Below are 21360 nucleotides of genomic sequence, written 5' to 3'. Positions count from 1 at the left end.
CTGATGTGGAATGTGAGAGCCCTGGGATCGGATTAGCAGGACCACTTGTGGGCGTGTGAATTGAGTGGTTGACACTGGTGACACCCGTTTGACAAATAGTGGTGCAACTCTCAAAGAAAAGAAAGCAGCACGTCTAAGTAGCTGCATTATCTTCCTCTCTTTTAAAGGGAACATGTCAAGAAATAAAGGAGACTCTGTTAGTAAATCCTGTTAAATTTTTGTTGTTCCTGGGTTTGACACCCTGTGCACTTGATTGGTTTCTACCTTTTGAGGGTTTGGTTTCTGAGTAAGTCTGTTTTAGGCTGTGTTGTCCGCTTATCAAGTTCTTGTGAATGCAGTTTGCTCAGATTGTCAGGGTGCTGCCCAGCTTGTGTGTGGGCTGGTCTGTGCCAGCCCCAGCAGCAGGACTGAATGCCTTCTTGCATGCCCTGTGGGCTCTCTGTAGTTCCCCATTTTTAATGGACCTGGAGGCAAAAACCTTTCATAAGGAGTTGTTTTCCAGCACTGGTGGTGATTTTGCTTTATTATAATTATTTTTTTATTTTAAAGCAAATCTGTGACTTGCTAAAACCGCTGAGGCTTTCTAAGATGGTTCTTCCATTTGGCAGCTTTACTGGCTGGCTTATCATGCTTTTCTTGTTTTTTTCCTACAGCTGACAATTTCAGGACAGAACGAGTCCCAAGTGTCAATTTTAGAGTTCAAAAGCCAGAGAAGAAAGCTGCATCTTCTCCCCCGGATGTGCAGTTAACTTTGACTCTGGCAGAGGTTTGCTCACCCTGCTGGGGTGGGAGAATATTGTTGAGGGTTTGGAAGCTGCTAATGAAATGAATGGTCTGCCCTGAAATTGTTTTCTCACATACTGGCCCCTTACAGCCTCCACCCCCTACTCCAAGTATACACGTACACGCAATTCCAAGGATCCCAGGGCTGGGATAAACACAAGCAATCAACAGCTTAGATACTATTTCTTGCCTGCTTTGAATTTACCAAGTGTTTCTCAGAACTAGAATCTTATAAAGTACACGATTGTACAGCTGTTTCAACAGAACCCTCAAGCTAGCAACAAGGCGAAATAAATCCCAACGAGAACTAAGCTAAACCAGGCACTTGCAGTTCAGATGGGGCAGGTGGCATGTTCAGCTGCCATGTGACTTGACATTCTCAGTGAGATATGAACTGGGTAGTGTTCTCCTGTACTTCCCCAACCCTGAAGCCCTGGAATAAACACTTAATACATCTGCCTCCTCTGACACCCTATCCTGCTTTCTGATGAATAAGAGGTCAAAGGGTTCCATTTCTATACTATGGCATAGCAGCATGATATCAGGCAAGTAGTCATAGACCATTTTGTTAGTAGCTAGCATCCTCAGAATGGGGCACCTATGCTAAGTGTATTGGGTTGGCCAGAAGTTTCCTTAACATCTTATGGAAAAACTCAAGCAAACTTTTTGCCCAACTCAGTATATACTCTTTCTTACTTAATCCTCTCAAGCAGCTTATGAGGTTTGAGGTTGTGTTTTCTTTTCATGGATGAGAAAGTGGAGGCTTAGAGCAGGTTATGGAGTTGGGAGTCGTACCCAGTTCTGTTCAGATGCTGAAGCTGGCTTCAAACTACTAATATAAATCTGCAACACTGTAAATCTGGAATATATAATAATTCTAAACTTGTTTGCCCTTATTTATGGCTTTTCATGTTTATGTGTACATATGTAAAGAGAGTAAAATTGGCCAGATATCAAAGGGAAAAGTTGACAAGTCCATGGCATAGGGGGAGAATTTAACCAAATTCTCCCAATTTTAAGGAAATTTTACCCATTTCCTAGTATTTCATATATCAAATGCAGGCAAACAATGAAAACAGTGAAGAATATAGACACTTAAGGCAGTGGACATGTATAAAATACAGCTCCCATATCTGGAGCATACTTACTTTCAAGCACACGTGGAACATTTATGAAAAGTGACAAGGGGTAGTCTTCGATAAATTTTAAAGTCAGTATCATGTAGGCTAGGCTGTGTGTGCTTGCTAAGTTGCTTCAGTCGTGTCCGACTCGTTACAACCCCATGGGGTGTAGCCTGCCAGGCTCCACCATCCCTGGGATTGTCCAGGCAAGAATACTGGAGTGGGTCGCCATGCCCTCCTCCCAACCCAGGGAGGACCCAGGGGTCTTCCCGACCCAGAGACTGAACCCCTGTGTCTTAGTGTCTCCTGGATTGGCAGGTGGGGTCTTTACCACTAGTGCCACCTGGGAAGCCCATTATTTAGGCTACTCAGAATCAAAATCAAGTGCAAATGTAGAGCCACAAAGGCAAGTGCTCTGTGGATGTGAGATGCCCTTCAGTTCCCTTCCCGTGGTGAGCGTCCAGACACAGGTAGGAAGAGCTCAGCTTTGGGGGGCTAACCTGGCAGCAGGGCAGTGGAGATGCCAGCCTGTTGTGGAGCAGCCCAGTTTTACAGAGATCGGATGCTGGTCCTCTCTCCTTTTGAAGGGCCCAGGATGGAGGGTTTTTTTTTTTTTTTGACACAGGCACTCCTCTGCATTTCCCAATGAGGCATTTTTAAAATATAAATCCCTGCCCTTCTATTCTTTTAAGGGAGAGCCCTTAAAACCACCTGGGACTCCTTGTTTATGGGAATTCCAGGCTGTTCCAGCATTCCTGTGCCCTGATAACTTGGCCTTTTCAAGGCTGGGAAATTAAAATGTCATGTTGCTACGTAAATTAAAATCACTGGCTTTCAAAAAGCTGTGAATAGGAGCTTTGTAAATGGAGGATTTTATACTGCAAATTTTTCTCTTAATGTAGAAATTCTCATTCCCAGAGGGGTGTGTGTGGGTGTGTGTGTGTGGGGGGGGGGGTGTGTGTAGGAAGCTGTTTTGGTTCCTGTTGGAGCTGAGTGGTACTTGTAGCAATGTGGCTTAGAGAGAAGGTCTTGAGCTTGAGAGCCCGGGAGAGCAGTATCACTGGGAATAAAAGTGAGTTGAAGGGAAAGAATCTGAAAACCAATATAATATTATACACACACACACACACCTGAATTACTGTGCTATACACTTGAAACTAACATGGCATTGTGAATCAACTATACTTCAATTAAAAAAAGCCTATTGCTTCTCCACTCTGAAAGAATAGAGGAAATTGTATATTTTAGACAGTTCTGTGTTTGGCATATAGTCAGTTCAGTTGCTCAGTCGTGTCCGACTCTTTGCGACCCCATGAACCGCAGCATGCCAGGCCTCCCTGTCCATCACCAACTCCTGAAGTCCACCCAAACCCATGTCCATCAAGTAGTAAGTGGCAGTAAATGATACCTGTTGGGATAATAGTTACCTACAACTTCACTGACTGAGACTTTTAGCTTTAGAATTTGCAGTCACTTGGGTTGCATTCATAATCCATTGCATGTTGACTCTTCTTCTGTCATTCTTACAGATAATTCAGAAACTGGTAGGGTCTAGAAGTTCAAGTTGTTTCTGCTCTCCATGATGCATCTCCTAAGCAGATGAGCAGACAGGAGCTTAGAATCAAAGGATTTTAAGTTGGAAAGAATCTTCCTCCCTTCATTTTTTACTCGAGGGGGAGAAAAGAGGACCACAGAGTTCAAATGATTGACCTCAAGCCGTAAAGTTAGCTAGATAGGACAAGAATAATGTTGTCGTGTTGCCATGGTTACCAGCATGGTGTCTGTGTGTTAATTCATGTTGTGACATCTTTATGAGGATGCTGCTGCTGTTCCAGTCTTCCATGTAAGGAATCTGAGGCTTAGGGAATGTGCAGCACTTGGTTAAGGTTACGCAGCTCCTGTGCTGTTCCATCTAGCTGCAGGTCTCATCCTGGTATCCAGAACTCTGCACTGCTTCTTTGGTGTGTTTAATCTACTTACAAAGTTGCTAAAGGCAGCCACCTGTCCTTCAGTGAGGCAGGCATCTTCTTGCACAAAGCGAGGATCATGTGCACAACATTCTCAGATCTCCCTGAAATGTGTAACAGTCTCTTAGAGATGATTTAAAACCAGCCTGGGGTTAATTTGTGCATCCAGATTCATGTGACTTGGTGCTACTGGAATTTATTGAATACATCCCCGCGTTTGCTTCTGAAATGGGGTCATTCACTAGGTCCCCTGGCACCTCCCTACCCGCTCTCCCCCAGGCTCGTCTTCTCAGGTCATTGGCAGGATTGTACTCAAGGATAGTCCAGTTTTTTTCTGTGGTAATGTACAGGTTATTTGATCTTGTCCTCAAGTATCAGAAGTGGGTGAAAATTTAATGGCATCACCCATTTCTTGCCAATTTTGATGACTTCTGCTTTGTTGCTTCATATTACATGTTCAGGGACAGAGCGCCAAATCCTTGCAGGAAATGGGACACTGACTTAGACGTGAGGCTGTTTTGTCTAGAAAAGGACCCTTAGAGTAGGTGAAGGGATGAGGAGACCAGGTTCCGGAGAAGTTGGTCATCAGCGGGGCTGAGGCTAGTGATGCGGTGCTCATTGCCCTGCTCCTCACCACACCCCTGCCTCTAGTTGAAGCCTTCCGTCAGCTCCCCCAGGCTGGTCCGCACCAGCCTGCTGAGCAGTTCTTTTTTCCATTTATTGGCTGAGCTGGATCTTTGTTGCTCTGCGTGGGCCTTTCTAGTTGTGGCAAGCGGGGCGGGGGGGGCTACTCTTTAGCTGAGCCACGTGGGTTTCTCATTGCAGTGGCTTCTCCTGTTGCGGAACACAGGCTCTGGATGCATGGGTTTCAGAAGTTGTGGCACGTAGGCTCAGCAGTTGTGGCACATGGGCTTAGTTGCTCCGCAGCATGTGGAATTTTCCCAGACCAGGGATCAAACCTGTGTCCCCTACCTTGGCTGCTGGATTCTTAATCACTAGACCACCAGGGAGGCCCTGCTGAGCAATTCTGATCATGTTTGTTAGAACTCTTTGCAATGTGGTGTTGGATCCACAACTAAAGGCTTTAGTCTTGCATTAATGGTGGTCCTAGGGCACGAGGGGTGTGTGAGAGTTGGCAGTGGTGTGGTTGGTCATGGGGATTGCTGGTACATTTATTATCTTTTCTTATATTATGATAAACTTAAACCTGATAGACAAAATAGTTAAGGAATGCTATCTTCTGATGACAGTGGAGACATGGGTGCCTTTCCCTTAGACGTGCATATGTAGAGCTGCCATTCTCGTGTGATCTGATACTAGTTTGCGCACGTGCCTCCCTGGGATTTTGCTTCTGCAGCTTGTCAGAGTCCCCTCTGACACCCAGTGACAGCCACTCCCGGCTCCAGTGCAGGCCTCGTCTCTGGGGTGGTCTAGCCAGTCTGAGTGGTCCCAAGGGCCCTTCCTTCAGTGGGTTAAGAGGCATTATCCCCTGCTGGGCAGAATCCCTTGGCGATCTTAAAAGTGTTCTGCCTCCAAATAGAAGTAAAACTGTAAAATCTCATGTTGTTTCTATCAGCTTAGGACACTGGCCCAAGTAGATCTCTCCCAGACCCTGTCCCCAGTGGTCTGTATTTCCGTTGATAACTTTGGAAATGTTCTCTCTTTCTGTGTGAAAGGATATGCAAGGGTTACAGAGTCTGGGTCCTATTCTCAGACTGTGTATATAGATAAGACTGTGTGGGTACAGATAAGTTGTGATTCACTGAAAAGTTAGGCTATAAAGCAGATGTAAGACTTAGGTGTATGGGTGGGCATTGTGGTATGTGAGCTCCTATATACAATCTATGGAGTCTGTTAGAGTGTATGTGTGTATGTGCATCTGCATTATACAAGGGGCTTCCCAGGTGGCACAGTAATAAGGAATCCTCCTGCCAATGCAGTAGACTCAGATTCCATCCGTGGGTTGGGGTCCTCCTTCCTGTAGGAGGAAATGGCAGCTCACTTCAGTGTTCTTGTTTGGGAAATCCCATGGACAGAGGAGCCTAGTGGGCTACAGTCTGTGGGGTTGCAGAGAGTCCGATGGATTAGCGACTGAGTGTATACACGCTTGCGTATGTATACAGGTAGTATACGCATGCACGCTTGGTACCAAAGACACGCTGAGCCATGAGTCTCCCTTTGCTGCTTGGATGGGCCCTGAATGGTGGGTTGGATTGTAGGTGAGGAGTACATACTGGAGCTGCTGGAACTGGAAAGGTGTCAGGCATCTGGTGCTAGAATCGGAAGTTCAGTTTAGTTCTCCCCAGAGACCATTTTAAGTGATTATGACTATGAACACACTTTGGTCTTCTTCACACTGGTATTAGTTTGACTCCCCTTATAGAATCCTGCCTGGGTGAGCTGGTACCTTTGTCTTGTACAACTGGGCTGGGGATAAAAATTCCAGTGCTCTCCCTCAAGAAACAGTTGACCTATTGTGCATGTTTAGGAAAAACAAACAAACAAAAACCCTGCTTTGTGGACAAACCCACCTGGCTTGTTACCTTACACTCTTGAGGAACTAGGGGTCAGTCAAGCCCAAAGATGAAAATGTGCCTTGGGAACTTTGTAGGAAATTTCTTCCTGCCCCACTGTGGAAGTAACATGGAAGATTCTCTCTGCAGATGGTATTTTGACTGGGAGCACCCGGAGACCTCGCCCTGAACACAGCAAGGCTTAACTCGAAGTTCCTGGGCCAGCTTTTATCTGGGGGTTCTAATCCAGAACTGATGCCAGCTTCTTTTTCTCAAAGGCAAAAGTGTGGTTTTTTGATGATAAAATACAAAATGATCATTACTGGAAGTGTTATAATAGTGGAAGAATAAGCTTAATATTCTAACCGAACCCAGCCGCATTTAGAATAAGCTTAATATTCTAAAACTCACAGCAACTGTTAGCATTTTGATAGATTTCCTCTTGGTATCTTTCTCTGTGCATCTTTATGTTTTTAATTTTTCTAGGTTTATAAAAATAACACGTGTGGAAAATATATTAAAATGAAATCATGTGCATATATTATTTACCCTGAAGATAACTGCTGTTAACCTTTTAGTGCATTTCTTTATAATGTTTTCTTTTATTTATAGATGAACATATGTATATATATTTTTTCAATAAAATGAGGAAATATTTTAAGTAGCTTATATCTTATTCAATTTTATATTTTCATTTTTCAATTAATGTTGACAATGCTAAGGTTATAATGCTGTTTCAAATTATGTAAATATAGTTTAAATTGATACATAATTTAAGTGAATATATAAAAGTTGACCTGGTCAGTTCCTATATATCTTTGTACAGAAAGTGTTTTTCAGTGTTTCAGGATGAATTATCAGAAGTGGAAGTACATGGGTTTAGGAAACATTTTTAGAGCTTTTAGCACATACTGTCCATTACTGTTGAGGAAAGAAGTGGGGAGAACTCTCATTTTATACTCGGTCGCATCTCCTCTATTCTACCCCAGTCTTTGCCTTCCCCACCTCTTTCGGTTGTTCTCTTATTTTTCTTAAAATTTTTTTGACTAGCCAGTACATGCATGGAGGGCAGATACATGGGGAAAATAATTATCCTTCCTACCTCTGTCTCTTGGACACAAGATTCCTTACCCAGAAGGAACCTTCTCTCATATTTTATGTGTCCATCCAGAGATAATCTGTATGTAGACAAGCATGCATGTGTTTGTGTATATATAACTATGGGGCTTCCCAGATGGCTCAGCAGGTGAACAATCTGCCTTCCAGTACAGGAGACTCAGGAGACGTGGGTTCCATCCGTGGGTCAGGAAGATCCCCTGCAGGAGGAAATGGCAACCCATCCCAGTGTCCTTGTCTGAAATATACTGTAGACAGAGGGCGGGCCATAGTCCATGGAGTTGCAAAGAGTCGGACATGACTGAGTGACTAAGCACAAGGCACAAGTATAACTATATCTATTCTAAAGCAAAAGTGATAGCTTTACCACGTTACTCTTTAGTATTTTGCTTTACATTTTGTAGGTCTTTGCACATAGGTATTAATACATATAGAACTGCCTGTTTCTGGTTCCTTTTTTCAATGACTCCTTAGTATTCTATGTAATGTGGATGTACCATAACCTATTTGCCTATTCATCTACAATTGACTTTTTCTTTTTTGGTTTCTAAGATTCTGTTATTCTTAATAAAGCTTCATGAAGATTTCTAATATACATGAATTTAGAAGAAATCTCTAAAAGAATTGTTGGGTCAAATGAATATCAATTTAAAAAATTGATAGCTATTGCTACACTTCTTTCTTTGGGGAAAGATGTATGGGGTTCTGCTTCCCACTCCTGGATCTTTTTGATCTTTGTCTTTCCTGAAAGATGAACAAGTGATTTACCGCAGATGTAATTTGCATTTCTCTTGTAAGTGGGGTTGAGTACCTTTTATAGGTTTGTTGAAGAACTGTCTTAATTCCTTTTGACAGTTGTTTGTAGTTTGTGCCTTCTTTTCTGTTAGGTTGTTGGTCTACTTCCTATCCATTTGTTGGAACTCTGAATATATTAAGGAGGTTGTTTGTTTTACCTGCAAACAATTTATCCCAGTTTATCACTTATTGTTGGACTCCTTTGATAGTGTGTTTTTGGATTTATTATGAAATACTCATTTTATAGAGTATTTTTCCCCTAGTACTATTACGGGTTTGTCTTTCATCCCTGAATCATTATCTGCAAGTTCAGAGGCACTCAAGATGTTATGTATTTTATTTTATTTATTTAAAAAATATTTATTTGTTTTTGTCTGTGCTGGGTCTTTGTTGCTGGGCGCAGGCTTTCTCTGTTTGTGGCGAGTGGGGGCTGCACTGTAGCTGCGGTGCACGGGCTTCTTATTGCGGTGGCTTCTTTTGTGGAGCATGGGCCCTGGGGCACTCAGGCTCAGTAGTTGTGGGCTTAACTGCTCGTGGCTTATGGGATTAATGAGTCTGATAATTCTCATATCAGTTGCAAAGAGTCAGACATGACAGAGCCACTGAACTGATACTTAGGTCAGATGAGCAAGTGTCCTAAAATTTTTATGTTTGCAGAAATCTTTGGCGGGGGGGGGGGGGATTGTTAAACATGTGGAGTCTTAAGCCCAGGAATGTGCATTTTTATTGCTTAAATAATTTCTGAAGCAGTCGGCCTGTGATCCACAATTCGAGAAACTCAAAACTAACTAAAACCTGGAAATGGGTGAGTCAGGGAAAGCTGGTGGGGATGTGTTCCTAGGCGTCATCCTCCTTCCCTCCCCATCTCCTCATGGCGAATTTGGATCAAGCCTACATTTAGTTGTAAGAGCTCTTACTCAAGTCTCTAGACTCCAAGGATCATTTTAAATATCAGTTCAGTCGCTCAGTGGTGTCTGACTCTGCAACCCCATGGATTGCAGCACGCCAGGCTTCCCTGTCCATTACCAACTCTCGGAGCTTGCTCAAACTCATATCCATTGAGTCAGTGATGCCATCCAATCATCTCATCCTCTGTTGTCCCCTTCTCCTCCTGCCTTCAGTCTTTCCCAGCATCAGGGTCTTTTCCAAGAAGTCACTTTCACATCCATACATGACTACTGGAAAAACCATAGCTTTGACTAGATGGACCTTTGTTGGCAAAGTAATGTCTCTGCTTTTTAATATGCTGTCTAGGTTGCTAATAGCTTTTCTTCCAAGGAGTAAGTGTCTTTTAATTTCATTCCTGCAGTCATATATATATAAATATATATATGTATAAAATGAGACAGTGACAGAAATATACACTAAGATATATATATATATGTGTGTGTATATTTAGACACAGAGATACACAGTAAGGTGTACTCTGAGAATAATAGTGTTTTTCTTTCTCACCTCATTAGTTATTTAACAAGGAACCATACTGCTGAGGTTAATGCCAGGAGGGCTTGTGAGTGTACTCAGTTACTCAATCGTGTCCTCTGACTCTTTGCCACCCCATGAACTGTATAGCCTGCCAGGCTCCTCTGTCCATGGAATTTTCCAAGCAAGAATATTGGATCAAGTTGCCATTTGATCTTCCTGACCCAAGGATCGAACCTGAGTCTCTTTCATCTCCTGCATTGGCAGGTAGATTATTTACCACAGCACTGCCTGGGAAGCCCAGTAGTATTTGGGCAGTATTATTTCTTGAATTAGGGCAGTATTTATTTCTTTATGGGTGTTTGAACCCAGGCCTGTTAATATCAAACTTATAGACCATTATAAGCTTTAAGACATTGTAAGCATCCCTGGCATTCTGCCTGGAGGGAAAACTTGGTCTTTCTGTCCAGCAACCTGTAGGGAGCTATTAAGACCCCCTGCACCAAGCCATGTGAATTACTATGAGTTTGTGATGTGACAAGTGGCTTCAAGTCTCAGGTAAGTGACTGCTCTCCGCTTATGGAGTGAACCGAAGATGTTTGCCAGTTAACTTGCCTTTGGGATTATGTGTTCAATGCTTCCCATATGTCAGTGTGGGCGTCAATCACCAAGGATTAAAATACATATTCTGATTTAGCAGGTCCAGGCTGGGACCAGGGAGTTTACATTTGCAATAATCTTCTAGGTGGGAGGTCCAGGGACCTCACTTTGCCTGGAAGGGATTAGGAGTTAGATCTAGATTTAAAGCGTGGCTCTGTCATTTCAGCTGTGCTACCTGTGTGTCTTTGTTTACTCGAGTTACCTTGCCCAGCCTTGGTTTTCTTCTTTGCATGGTAGAGACAGTGTGATCGAGAGGGATAGTCTACGTAAGCACCTAGCAGGACAAATGTTAGCAGTCTTCCAACCAGACGTTGGTTTATGAGACAAGGAAGAAGCGAAGAGCACCAATAGTTGGATTTTCATCTAAATGTGTCAGAACAATACATTTTGAAAAAATTGGGAGGCTTATCAGTTGACTAGATTTTTAAGAGTATCTAAAGAAAGACTTTGAGTATTAGCTTGTGGTCAAGATGCTTTTCCTTTTAATGCGTGTCTCTTGTTCATCCTGTTCAGACACCTATGAGAAAAACTTACCTGTGTAAACATGGCGTGTTGGCTGGTGTAATCTGGCGGTGCTGGTTTACTCAGGGAGTAGAGGTTTATGGGAACTGGATTTCTGATGCCAAAGTTTTCTAACTTGATATATAGAGACTGTCTTCTGGTTTCTTATTTGGCAACCTCTCTTCTGGGAATTATATTTGTGATTTTTAGAGAAAGTTGCCTGTATTCTTAGTAGACAGAAATTTTAAACCTGTCTCTACTGCTAACTCTCTCTGTGACCCACAGCCCTGGGCCTTAGTTCCATCCTTTGCTCCATAGAAGCTTCTAGAGGACAGAGGTTTTTCTGCTCTATTCACTGCTAGATATAGTATGTAGGCCAGGTGCTCAGTAACTCTGCTGAATGAACATGAGAATTGGTCAGCACTCATGCTTGTTAAACTTTAATATGCATCTGGACCACCGAGAATCCTGTTAAGACATTTTCTGAATCCACAGGTTTGGGATAGGGCCTGAGATTCTGCATTTCTAACCAGTCCTAGGTGATGCCCATCCTGGTTTACGCAATAGTTTTTTAATTTTTAAAAACTGTATTTATTTTTGGCTGTGCTGGGTCTTTGTTGCTTTGTGGGCTCTTTTTAGTTGTGATGGGCAGAGGCTGCCCTTCATTTTGACATATGGGCTTCTCACTGTGGTGGCTTGTCTTGTTGCGAAGCATGGGCTCTAGGGTGCACGGGCTTCAGTAGCTGTGGCTCCAGGGCACTAGGGCATAGGCTCAGTAATTGTGGTGCATGGGCTTAGTTGCTCTGTGGAATGTGGGGTCTTTCAGGTTCCGGGATTGAACCTGTGTCTCCTGTATTGGCAGACAGATCGCATTGAGCCACCAGGGAAGTCCCTTGTCAGCACATTTTGAGGCAATTGAGTACTCTACTCGTGACTATCCAGCCCTGCTCTTCCTTGGCTTATGGATCATGCCAGTGTCTTGAAACCTAATGAAAGTTGATAGAAAAGAAATTTTGGACACTTGAGTAGATGTTAGTGAACTTCCCTGGATCACGGACTGTACGTGTAGGTCTGATCACTGGTTTGGAGCCACATTTCTATGGACCTGTGTTGCGATCACCTTTGCCTCTGTTCTTCTGGGGAATGAGGAGATATGGCTGTCCATTGGACCACCCGTGGAGTTTTTAGAATTATTGATACTTGGAGATTTAAGTGATTGATGTGGGGTGTAGCCTGGGCAACAGGATTTGGGTGGTTCTTACTATTCAGCTAAGATTAAAAATTAACTAGGTTAAATAAGTCCATAATTTGATTTTTTTTCTCTTTAATTTCCATACAGTAACTCTTTATGCGTACATGTGAGTTTTTAAAAATATAGAATCATGAAGTCACCACTGCATTCAAGACTCCTCAGTTCAGTCACTCATTCATGTTTGGCTCTGTGACCCTGTGGACTGTAGTACACCAGGCTTCCCTGTCTATCACCAACTCCCAGAGCTTGCTCAAACTCATGTCCATTAAGTCAGTGATGCCATCTAGCCATCTCATCCTCTGTCGTCCCCTTTTCTTCCTGCCCTCAATCTTTCCCAGCATCAGGGTCTTTTCAAATGAGTCAGCTGTTCGCATCAGGTGGCCAAAGTATTGGATCTTCAGCTTCAGCATCAGTCCTTCCAATGAATATTCAGGACTGATTTCCTTTACGATTGACTGCTGGCATTTGATTTTCATAAATGTACTTTGATTTTTCCTCCTTAATATGACAAACCGAAACACATGGCCTTCTCTTCTCTTCTGTTGTTGTGGGTTCAGTTTGGAGACCCTCTTAATCAGTGTGTTGCACTGTTGGAGAGCAGCACCTAGGTCACACCCTAGACCAGCTTGACAGAATGTCTAAGGGAGCCCCAGGCACTGGCCTTTTTGAAACTGCCCAGGTGTCACTAATGGGCAGCCAGGCCTGAGGGCCACTTCTGATTCTTCTATAATGTATCTGCAGGTGAAAGGTCAGGGTTCTTAGCAAAGACACATGCTTCTGACATTTCATTTTTCCTTCTGTGGCACCGATTTGGGTGCAATTTTGAAAAGGATTCAAGGAAAATGACTTCTTAGAGCTTACCGATTATTTGTCCACTTGCTCTTTTCACCTGTTGGTGGTGAAATAGCTGGTACAGCACGTTGGTTTTGTCTTCCCTCCGTGGGGACCGTGCGCAGTGCTGGAATTGTGCCGATCGTAATCACGCAGCTGCATTCAGGAGGCTGGCTGAGCGATGTCCCAGGCTCACCTGCGCTTTCTCTGTGGGAGTGAGGGAAGTGATGGATGGATGCTGCCTGCTAGGGCTATGTAAAGCCAGTGGAATGCTTTCCCAACTAACCTGTTTCCAAGAATAGATACTGTAGTTGTTGTTCATGAAAGGAGTTTTCTAAATAAGTAGTATTCAGCGAAAGTCTGCTTCTCTGGGACTAATAGCTCCTTGGTATTCAGGGGCTAGGGGCTCATCTTCCAGCAGGGTTTATTTAGTTCAGAAGCTGAACCAGCTCTCCAGGGGTGCTAAGCTCCTGGGAGGTGGACCAATGCCATGCTTCATATGAAGTTTCTAAAATTCTTTAAAGAAGATGATCTTATGGGATGCTTAGAATCAACTCTTTACATCTGAGGAAGCTGAGCCTCGTGGGCAGAGGGGGTTTTCTTGCTCAGTCCCTCAACTGGTTCTTACTCTTAGACCACAGCCCCGGATGGTTTACTCATTGGTTAGATTCATTTAAGAGGCTAGATGATGGATGAGAAGGTTTAAAGAGGTACTTCTATCAAGTTCAACCCTGATTTATTGCTCAGCTTTTTTACTGCAGAGACTGATCTTAAGAGTCCAGTTCATACATTTAATCAGGATACCTTCTTCCTTTTATGGAATTCAGAAAGACCTAAAATTTTTTTTTTTAAATTGGAGTATAGTTGCTTTAGAACGTTGTGTTAGTGTCTGCTGCTGCTGCTGCGTCGCTTCAGTCATGTCTGACTCTGTGCGACCCCATAGACGGCAGCCCACCAGGCTCCCCTGTCCCTGGGATTGTCCAGGCAAGAACACTGGAGTGAGTTGCCATTTCCTTCTCCAATGCATGAAAGTGAAAAGTGAAAGTGAAGTCGCTCTTTCGTGGTAGTGTCTACTGTACAACAAAGTGAATCGGCTATATGTATCCATATATCCCCTCCCCCTTAAGCTTCCCTCTCACCCACCCCATCTCACCCCTCTGGATCATCACAGAGCACTGAGCTGAGCTCTCTGTGTTATACAGCAGCTTCCCACCAGCTATCTGTTTTCCACATGGTAGTATATAAATGTCAGTGCAGTTCTTCCTACCCATCCCTCCTTTCCCCATAACCATGTCCATGTGGCTGTTTTCTGTGTCTGTGTCTCTATTCCTGCCCTGCAAATATTTCATCTGTACCATTTTTCTAGATTCCATATATATGTTTAATATATGGTATTTGCTTTTCTCTTTCTGACTTACTTCACTCTGTATGACAGACTCTAGGTTCATCCACATCACTGCAAATGACCTAAATGCTACCTCTTGTCACAACAGTTGTCCTTCAAGGCCTTGAAGAACGCCCGTCTTTCTTTATTTTTACCTCTGTTACTTTATCAGGAGTTTAAGGAATCACATTATAATGGCCATTGATGGGATGGGCTTGCCTGGTGGCTCATACCATAAAGAGTCTGCCTGCAGTGCAGGATACCTGGATTTGATCCCTGGGTGGGGAAGATCCCCTGGAGAAGGGGATGACAACACACTCCAGTATTCTTGCCTGGAGAATCCCATGGACAGAGGATCCTGGTGGGCTACAGTCCATAGAGTCGCAAAGAGTCTGACACAACTGAGCAACTAACACTTTCTTGTGAGTACTTCTGCCCCAGTAGCTCTAATTCTCACAGGATCACTGCAGAGTTTTCTCATCATCAGTACTCTGCCATACTCTGCTTTAGATGTAGCCTAACTTGTCCAAGGTCTCAGACCTCAGTGTGAGCTTGCAACTCAGCTATGCCAGATAAATAAATTCCCTCCAAATCATGAAATGGAAAGGTCATTGCAGGGACATGTACTTATAGAAGCAAATTCTGTCCCCAGTGTTTGGTCTTGGAGAGCTTTTTAGGTTGCCTCCTTGGTTTTATGTATTCATTTTTTCCTCCTTGGTTTTAGATTTGGCGTCTTAGATTTCTATGTCCACAGGGTTCAATGTACATGACCTAAGAGGCAAATGGAGGTGAGTTCTGCCTGTGAATCAGAAGGTTTAACTCTCCCCTCCAACTCCTTTCTACTTGAAGAGCAATATACCGACTTGACATGTGTAGGCCATTTGTGAATCAATAAGCCTGGTACTGTCGCTCTGAAAAATTGTTGTAAGTTCTAAGAACAAATGGAATGGTTTAAAAAAAATCTTGGGGAGAGATATATCTGATTTACTTTAGAGAGAAGTCGAATGCTTTATAACCTGCTGATTACCATAATAAAACATCTTTATTCTTTAGAGGAATGTAAAATGACAATAGACCTTAAAGTACTATACCCAGTGCCTTATTTCTGGTGGAGGCTGGTTTAGGGTGATTCAGTTGTGATTTGCAAAGAGAAGCTACCTGTAGAATCTAAATTTTAAGGCTCACCTTCAGGCAGAAACCGTAGCTTACCTGCATGGAAAGGTAGGGATGATTTCCTCTCCCTGATGGTACCCCCTCCCCCAACCTCAGATAAGAAGACAGATTCCAAGGCAGTTCTGATAGGAGATGCACTGTCTCAGGAGCATTAAAACATTCATTGAAGTAGAGCTGATTTACTATATATATGTTCTTTTTCATATTCTTTTCAGTTATGGCTTATTACGAGATATTGAATATAGTTCCCTGTGCTATGCAACGGATCGTGTTGTTTATCCATTCTATATATAATATTTTACATCTGCTAACCTCAAAGTCCCACTTCATCCCTCCCTTACACCCTCCTCCTTGGCAACCACGGTCTGTTCTCTACATCCGAGTCTGTTTCTGTTTCGTAGATATATGTTCATTTCTGTCACATTTTATTTTCTTTTTTTAAAGATTTTTACTTTTAAAAATTGTTGATTTATGTGGCTGCATGGGCCTTCGTTGTGGCACACGTGGTCTTTGTCGCATGATGTGGGGTCTTCTGCGGTGGTGCGGGGACTCTCTAGCTGTGGCTTGCAGACTCCAGAGTGCCTGGGCTCAGTAGCTGTGGTTGCGTGGGCTTGGTTGCTCCTCAGCATGTGGCATCTTAGTTCTCCCACCAAAGAGCGAACCTGTGTCCCCTGCATTGCAAGGCAGATTCTTAACCCCTGGACCACTAGGGAAATCCCAATTCATGTCTTGTTTTGTGTTGTATTTTAGATTCTAGTGTTTTTGTTTTTATCTGTGTAGGATGTTGAGCACAGAGAGAGTTATCCTGTTGTATGTGCCAAGCTTAGATGGTGGGTATGATTGGTAGGTAAGACAACCCACTGTGCTTTGAGTAGTTTTGGTTGTAGTAATGGTGTCATTCCTAAGAAATTTGCTGCTGAGGGCCCAGGTCCAGAAAGTGCAGCTAAAGTGATCCAGATAATAGTGTGCCTTCAGTGGGAGCGGGATGCTCAAGACATGAGGAGTTTGCAGTCAGTTTCAGACAAGGGCCTGAGGGATTTTTGATGGAAGTCAGCATCATAGTAAAACCTGTCAGCAGGGTGAGCACAAGCTTGTCTGTTGAATAACTGAGTACTAGGATTAGCGGGTACCCAAGGGGCTGAAGGGAAGCAGGCACAGTGTCTGTTGGGTGTTAACCCAAAAGGCTCATTACCTTGGTCCATCAGCTGTATCTAGATCTGGCCATGAAGTGCTGTTGACAAATAAATGTTTGAGGTGTGTTCCCTGCTATCCATCTGGCCATCATCTCATTCTTTCCTTGGCTTGTTTTATTCAATAAACATTATTTGAAGACCTACTGTGTTCCTCTTTTAGGCACTGAAGACTAAAAAAGGAACAGAAGTATGTTTTGACCTAACTACAATGCAGGAGACCTGGGTTCAATCCCTGGGTCAGGATGATCTCCTGAAGAAGGAAATGGCACCCCACTCCAGTATTCTTGCCTGGAAAATCCCATGGACAGAGAAGCCTGGTAGACTGCAATCCATGGGATCGCAAAGAGTCGGACACGACTGAGCGACTTCACTTTCACTAGATCTCTAGACCTCTAGCTAGTCATTGGGCAGGTACATGTAAATATTCTTCATCAAACTCAGTCCAGACAAAGTCATCATTATTTCTTAGATTTCCATTAAACATAAAAAATAAAACCAAAAAATAGCTAAATCTCCCAGCCCTCAAAAAGCACTTAATAAAATTGGGAGTCACTATAAAATGATGTGGGTAGGTGTGCAGAGAGTGAGAGATGGGTGTGGCTTTATAGGAATACTCATTGGAAAAGACTCTGATGCTAGGAAAGACTGAGGGCAAAAGGAGAAGGAGGCAGCAGAGGATGAGATGCTTAAATAGCATCACTCAATGGACAGGAATTTGAGCAAACTCCAGGAGATAGTGGAGGACAGAGGAGCCTGGCGTGCTGCAGTCCATGGGGTCGCAAAGAGTCAGACACAACTCAGTGACTGAACAACAAAAAGGTTATCCCAGAAAGCTTTCTGGAAGTGAGGAAAGGAATGTTCAGCCATCGCTGGTGATTTTGGGGAGGGACAACGTTTCAGCCAAAAGGTGAGAAAATCCTTGCAGAAGGCTGGGAGTTGTACTTCGGAACACCAAGATGTTCAGTGTTTCCGGGGTATTAGGGGGGCATATGTGAGAGATGAGAAAAAGTGCCGGAGGTGGCGAGCCTTTCTAGCTGGGGGCATCAGTTTGGATTTGATCCTGAAGTGCGGTTTAGCAGTAGATGCCCAGGTCACAGTGCATGATCTAGTTGGAAAGACAAAATTAATCTACTTGTGGGGAAAATCACCCAGGAGTTGAGGCAGTACCAGGACCCCTGTCCCTAATGGAGTTTCTGGGGGAAGATAAAGATTGGAGGTCTTTCCCTGGTCTTTGACATGCGGTAGCTCAGCTCTGTTGTCGATGTTCGCGGTGATCACAGTTCACTACAGTACAGAACCGGACCCTGTACCTGCCCAGTGAATGGAGATTTGCAGGCTTGACAAAACAGGCCATGGTTTGTGCTGTCAAAGTTAAGAGTTTCGAATTTTCACCCGGGCTTGCTGACATGACTTATTGGTGGTTTCCTGGCCCTCCTGGTGTGGGGCAGCGCTGAGCAGTGCATCATGTGGGTACAGATCAAGCAAGGTTCTCTCTGAGTAGATTTTTGTAGCTGTGATGTGGTAATTAGGTTCATTGAACTTTTTTGTGGGTTTTGGTGAGTTTTTTTTTTTTTTTTAACTAGAGGGTAATTACTTGCCAATATTGTGATGGTTTCTGTGATAGTTCAACATGAAACAGCCACATGTATGTACACATATCCCTCTCTCTCAAACCTCCCTCCCACCCTGCTCCCCATCCTACCCCTCTAAGGTGTCGCAGAGCTCTGGCTTTGGGTTCCCTGCATCATACACCAAGTTCCCACTGGATATCTATGTTACATATGGTAATGTATATGTTTCAATACTACTTTCTCAAGTCATCCTACCCTCTCCCTCCCCAACTGTGACCAAAATTCTGCTGCTTACGTCTGCGTCTCCTTTTCTGCCCTGAAAATAGGATTCGGTAATAATCTTAAAGATAGGGAGAACAAGAGCTTCACAGGTTTTTGTGATACTGAAAAGAGATCTAACACTAAACATCTCACCCAGCGCTGTGCTTGGTGACAGTTGACTATTGCTATTATTGCCTACTGTCTTGGCCAAATTTCACCTTTCCTTCCCCCGTCTGTTAGTTTTTGCTGTCTTCTGTTTGTGACCTGGAATTTGCCCTGTGGATTTTGGACAATCCAGCTTTTCTGGTTTTGACCCTGAATGCTACTTGCAAGGACAAGCCTACGTGACACCTGAAAAACCACCTCTGCTGACACCCCCCACCCTCCAGTCACAGGGATCAGCCTGCTTGATTGGAACCACATTGGCCCAGGTACCTATTGTGTGTGTGTGTTGGAGTGTGGGGAGGTTTGACAGGGGCTTGAAATGGGAAGAGAATGTGCTGAAGACAGCATAATTGATAACGTCCCCTTTTATACAGAGGATGGCTTCTTGAAATGCTTTGCAAACATTAGATTTTCCTGGCATCATATTTTTGTTCACACATGTGTATGTACAGTAGAAGGCTATCACTCCCTGAGCCTGTAGACATTACTGTATAGATGTTTATTATAACTTCAAGGATATTTGTTTCCATTTTGTATTGAGCCTTGATTGTCAGTGACTTTCAACCTTTTTGTGTCTTGTGGCCACTTTAGATGCTTTGCTAAGTTGTAGATTATTTGTAAACAATCTGTTTAATATGGTGGGTGAAAAGACTTATTTAGTGGAACTCTGGTGAATCCCTTCATAAGAAGTAGAGAGTATTTAGGACTTGTTAAGTGCCAGATGTTGTCCCGGCAGTAAGTCCTTTCTTGCCTCCCATTGATTTGTAAGATATCCTTTTCGAAGTAAACATTACCTCCATTTTTGCTTTTCCAGTGTCACACACCTAGTATGTACTAGGATTCTTTGGGTTGTAAGCAAAAGAAAATCTACCACAGATTGATTGAAATGGTGAAGGGTATTTAGTGGTTTGGGGACTAAGAAATAAAGTGATGGGATATGCTAGAGATTCATGTTGGCATTAGGGATCTAGTTTCATGTCTACAGGACTCTTTTTTTTTAAATTAATTATTTATTTGACTGTGCCAGGTCTTAATTGTGGTGTGTGGGATCTTCAGTCTTGATTGTAGCATGTGGGCTCTAGTTCTTGACCAGGGATTGAACCCAAGCTCCCTGCATTAGCAATGCAGAGTCTTAGCCACTAGACCGCCAGGGAAGTCCCTATAGGACTCTTTCAGCTCTGCTCTTCTCTGTATGGGAGGCCTCACCTTCATTCTGTCTTCAGCTCATGAAAGCAACAATAGCCTCAGAGCTCTAGAGCATTCCATCAACCGAGGAAGAGCCGGCAACTTTGAACCAGCACTGCAAGCAGAAGTCTTGAAATTCACAAGCGTTGGACTGGTTGAGGTCATGTGTTTGCCCTAAACGGATGACTGTGGCCAGGGAAAAGGATTCCATTGCTTGTACTGACTTTAGAACACATGTCCTGCAGCTGAGGAGTGATGTCAACTTCTTGAGAAGCATAAATACAAGCAGAGGCTGTTTGTTAGAAGGAAATGAGTGTTGGGAGGCCATTCATTGGTGTTCCCTACAGAAACAGGGCTGTTTTCTTTCTTTTTTTGGCTGCTCTGGGTCTTCGTTGTTGCCCGTGGGCTTTCTCTAGTTGCAGAGAGTGGGGGCTACTCTCTAGTTGTGGTATGCGGGCTTCTCACTGCGGTGGCTTCTCCTGTTGAGACCATGATCTCTAGGTGGATGGCTCAGTAGTTGTGGTACATGGGCTTAGTTGCCCTGGGGCATGTGAAATCTTCGCGGATCAGATACTGAAACCGTGTCCCCTGCATTGGCAGGTGGATTCTTAACCCTGGACCACTAGGGAAGTCTGAGTGCTGGGGTTTGAACATAGTACTCCGTCCAGTCCCAGAACCTTGTCATCCAAATGATAACCTCCTTTGAAGCTGCTTTCCCTAGGATGGTTATTAGCTGAGGGCTGACAACCCTCACTATCAGTGTTGTTTCTCAGAAAGTCTCAGCCCATAGTCCTTTGCGTGTCACTCTCCAGGAGTCTGACTTGGGTTACATGTCTAATTGTTCAGAAACTCAGTACGCTCAACTCTTAAGTAAGGAGGTTGGTCTAGATTAATTCACCCTGTATTTATTGAGCACCTGTGATGCCAGGTTCTATGTCAGGGACTACAGTTAAAACAGCAGGCAGAGTACACATGGCCTCTGCCCTTATGGGCTTATTGGAAAAGATAAGCACCGACTAAATGGTAAGACAGATGTTAGATGGAGTTCTGACACATGCCTGGCCCTTAGCAAATAGTTAATGAAAATAATCACATAAATACATACTTTAAGCCATATTCAGTTCTACTATAGGGAGCCAGGGGCAGCTACAGGAGGACTAGAGGGAATAAGAACCCAGGATGGAGCCTTAGGGGAGTGACATTTAGAGCCTGTAGCTGCTGTAAAGGCCAGTGAGAACTTCGCAATCCATTTGGCCCTCGAGGAATCTGATGGCCGTCTGGTCCCCATAGTCTAAGAGGTATCTGAGAGGTCACATCAAGTCTCGTTTTTTTCTTTTAACTTTTAATTTTATATTGGAGTATATTTGATCAACAATGTTGTGTTAGTTTCAGTTGTACAACAAAGTGATTCAGGTATACATAAACCTGGATCTATTCTTTTTCAAATTCTTTTCCCAGTTAGGTTGT

General features: G+C 43.5%; 1 protein-coding gene across 9 annotated transcripts in view; it reads left to right on the top strand.

Moving 5' to 3' along the window:
• Positions 1-21360, top strand: part of TLN2 (talin 2) — a 495219-nt gene that overhangs the window by 141040 nt on the left and 332819 nt on the right. Inside the window, exon 3 of one of the 9 annotated variants that reach the window (XM_061431108.1) lies at positions 18784-18974. The exons of the other annotated variants lie outside the window; for them this stretch is intronic. The gene's annotated coding sequence lies outside the window, so the exon portion shown is untranslated. The remainder of the gene's footprint in view (positions 1-18783; positions 18975-21360) is intronic. 9 annotated transcript variants of the gene reach the window in all.

The sequence above is a fragment of the Bos javanicus genome, chromosome 10 (assembly GCF_032452875.1).
Source record: "Bos javanicus breed banteng chromosome 10, ARS-OSU_banteng_1.0, whole genome shotgun sequence".
Taxonomy (NCBI): Eukaryota; Metazoa; Chordata; class Mammalia; order Artiodactyla; family Bovidae; genus Bos; species Bos javanicus.
Note: the sequence above shows the minus strand (reverse complement) of the source record. Positions and strands in the feature narration are given on the sequence as shown.